This window comes from Nuphar pumila, chromosome 1, assembly GCF_984573655.1.
Source record: "Nuphar pumila chromosome 1, dmNupPumi1.hap1.1, whole genome shotgun sequence".
NCBI classification, from domain to species: domain Eukaryota; kingdom Viridiplantae; phylum Streptophyta; class Magnoliopsida; order Nymphaeales; family Nymphaeaceae; genus Nuphar; species Nuphar pumila.
In genome coordinates, this window is record NC_143249.1 from 14,284,747 (window position 1) to 14,288,928 (window position 4,182).

Here is a 4,182-nt window from a genome sequence, read left to right on the forward strand (position 1 = left end):
ATAGGGCGATGACGCTACTCAGCATCCATCATTTGATCCTACAGCATGGGTGACTGCAGCAGGTGAACCCAAAAAAGGTCGTGTGTTCGGGTTTGGGAGTAATATGAACACTTCACCAATTATTGGTTCTTCCAGTTACGACTCGCAGACTTCTTGCGCCGACATAAGCTCCAAGCAGCCGACTATTCTTTCCGGTGATGATGTACGTCAGATCATTAATGAATCACTGAATAACTACTTCCAATACACTGTCGCCCCCTTTCTCCGAAATGAGATCAAGGCCGCTGTTCAGGATAGGGGATCTTCGATTCCAGGTCCCTCTCAGGTATAATCACATATTCAGTTTTTTGTCTGCCTTAGAACACATATGAGCATAATCGAATCACATATATAACTTTTTGTCTGCCTAAGAACACATATGAGCATGTTATAATCACATATTCAGTTTTTTGACTGCCTTAGAGCACATATGAGCATGCTATAATAACATATAGAGTTTTTTATTGCATTAGAGCACATATGAGCATGCTATAATCACATATAAAGTTTTTTTGCCTGCCTAAGAACACATATGAGCATGATAGAATCACATATAAAGTTTTTTTGACTGCATTAGAACAAATATGAGCATGCTATAATCACATATTCAGTTTTTTGACTGCCTAAGAACACATATGAGCATGTTATAATCACATATTCAGTTTTTTGACTGCCTTAGAGCACATATGAGCATGTTATAATAACATATAGAGTTTTTTTATTGCATTAGAGCATATATGAGCATGCTATAATCACATATAAAGTTTTTTTGTCTGCCTTATATCAAATATGAGCATGATAGAATCACATATAAAGTTTTTTTTACTGCATTAGAACACATATGAGCATGCTATAATCACATATTCAGTTTTTTGACTGCCTAAGAACACATATGAGCATGTTATAATCACATATTCAGTTTTTTGACTGCCTTAGAGCACATATGAGCATGCTATAATAACATATAGAGTTTTTTTATTGCATTAGAGCACATATGAGCATGCTATAATCACATATAGAGTTTTTTTATCTGCCTTAGAGCACATATGAGCATGATAGAATCACATATAAAGTTTTTTTGACTGCATTAGAACACATATGAGCATGCTATAATCACATATTCAGTTTTTTTACTGCCTAAGAACACATATGAGCATGTTATAATCACATATTCAGTTTTTTGACTGCCTTAGAGCACATATGAGCATGCTATAATAACATATAGAGTTTTTTTATTGCATTAGAGCACATATGAGCATGCTATAATCACATATAAAGTTTTTTTGTCTGCCTAAGAACACATATGAGCATGATAGAATCACATATAAAGTTTTTTTACTGCATTAGAACACATATGAGCATGCTATAATCACATATCCAGTTTTTTGACTGCCTAAGAACACATATGAGCATATTATAATCACATATTCAGTTTTTTGACTGCCTTAGCACACATATGAGCATGCTATAATAACATATAGAGTTTTTTTACTGCCTTAGAACACATATGAACATGCTATATATCATTTATGATAGAATCACATATAAATTTTTTTGTTTTGCCTGCCTTAGAGCACATATGAGCATGCTATAATCACATATTCAATTTTTTGACTGCCTTAGCACACATACGAGCATGATCGAATCACATATATATTTTTTTGCCTGCCTTAAAGCACATCTGAGCATAGTCGAATCACATATAGAGTTTTTCTAGATGCCTTAGAACACATATGAACATGCTATAATCACATATTCAATTTTTTGACAGCCTTAGCACACATATGAGCATGATAGAATCATATATATATATATATATATATATATATATATATATATATATATATATATATATATATATATATATATATATATATAACTTTTTGTCTGCCTTAGCGCACATATGAGCATGATAGAATCACATATAAAGTTTTTTTGACTGCATTAGAACACATATGAGCATGCTATAATCACATATTCAGTTTTTTGACTGTCTAAGAACACATATGAGCATGTTATAATCACATATTTAGTTTTTTGACTGCCTTAGAGCACATATGAGCATGCTATAATAACATATAGAGTTTTTTTATTGCATTAGAGCACATACGCGCATGCTATAATCACATATAAAGTTTTTTTGCCTGCCTAAGAACACATATGAGCATGATAGAATCACATATAAAGTTTTTTTGACTGCATTAGAACACATATGAGCATGCTATAATCACATATCCAGTTTTTTGACTGCCTAAGAACACATATGAGCATATTATAATCACATATTCAGTTTTTTGACTGCCTTAGCACACATATGAGCATGCTATAATAACATATAGAGTTTTTTTTACTGCCTTAGAACACATATGAACATGCTATATATCATTTATGATAGAATCACATATAAATTTTTTTGCTTTGCCTGCCTTAGAGCACATATGAGCATGCTATAATCACATATTCAATTTTTTGACTGCCTTAGCACACATACGAGCATGATCGAATCACATATATAGTTTTTTGCCTGCCTTAACGCACTTCTGAGCATGGTAGAATCACATATAGAGTTTTTCTAGATGCCTTAGAACACATATGAACATGCTATAATCACATATTCAATTTTTTGACTGCCTTAGCACACATATGAGCATGATAGAATCACATATATATATAACTTTTTGTCTACCTTAGAGCACATATGAGCATGATAGAATCACATATAGAGTTTTTTTATTGCCTTAGATCACTCATGAGCACATGATAGAATCACATATAGTTGTAATTTATTTCATTATATTTTGTTTATCAATACTGACTGTTTTTTTCTTGTGTAGGCTGCTAGCGATAATCAGCGTAGTGGAGCTGAAGGGACAGATAAAGACAATGAATAAGAAGACGCACAAAATCTTGGCGATGATTAGAGGACTGTGTTGAAGAAGTTCTATTTTTTTATGTTTCCTAATTGTAATTGTTGAATTGTAAATAATTAAACTTCTTAATTTTAAGGTGGAAGGATTAATTGTTGTAGATTCTTGTTATATGAAATTTTTTGTGTGGTTTGTTTTTTATTTACAGGAAATAGAAATTGCTCGGTATTTAATTTTCAAAAAAAAAATTTTTAGTTTTTTTTCGTGTTTGCGACGGATTAGCGACGGAACCATCCGTCGCTATTCATATTAATCTAGCGACGGCATAGCGACGGAAGTAAATCCGTCGCCAAGCCGTGGTCGCCATTTAGTACCGGCGGATTGGCGATGGAATATAGCGCTCGTTATTCCGTCGCAATTAGCGACGGACCTGGCGACGGAATAATTCCGTCGCCAGTTAGCGTCGAAATATTCGCAACGTAAGCATATTGTCGCCTCGTTGTCGCTAATCCGTCGCTAACCATGTTAGCGACGGAATGTGGTCGTCTCTAATCTACTGCTTTGTTGTAGTGAATGGGCAATGTTTTTCCTTGTGTGTAGGAAGGAACCAATTTTCCTATGCGAGTGATTGGTTCCTCCTAACAGTAGAGGGTGTAAAGAGTCTTGGTTGTTCACCTTTTTTTGTTTTGAATTTGAGCTTACAGGTGTAATGTACATGGTCTGTTTAGCAGGAACAGGATTTGGATCATCCAATTATAACATGCAAGCAGGTTTTTATAAGGCTTCAAAAATCAATAGCTTGAAATTTTTATAAATTGAAAAGCTTATAAAATCATAGTTTTTTCATCAAGAAAACAGAATCCAACAGCTGATTCCTAGCAAATTTATCATGCTCAAAACATCTATGGAATCAGATTTGCCAAACTTGTGTTGAAACATCAATTGAAAAAATAAGGGTCTTTATTGGTGGTCACGCCTATCGCTAAAGCCCATTTGGGTGGATGCATGGTGTACTACTGCACGTCCACCTGTTCGCTGGTTTTTTAGCTCCTGTAATTGCACTCCATCATATAACTATATATGCCCTCTAGTAAAAACATCATGTTTCTTCACTTTTTTTTTTGTAGATTAAGTCCTATGGATACGATCTATATGATTTGTTTAGTTCAAACCAAGTTTTATATCGTCCGATCATGTTATGCAAATAGAATTTTCAAGTGATTCAAATTATAGCAGTCTACGATGCATTAAAATTTCACAATTTACAAAATTAGGG

General features: G+C 33.6%; 1 long non-coding RNA gene across 1 annotated transcript; it reads left to right on the forward strand.

Annotated features, from left to right (window-relative positions):
- Positions 1-234: 234 nt before the first annotated feature.
- Positions 235-3,090, forward strand: LOC149848053 (uncharacterized). The gene is made up of 2 exons (XR_016432571.1): positions 235-325; positions 2,874-3,090. It is a non-coding gene; the product is annotated as an uncharacterized LOC149848053 (long non-coding RNA).
- The last annotated feature ends 1,092 nt before the right edge of the window (positions 3,091-4,182 follow it).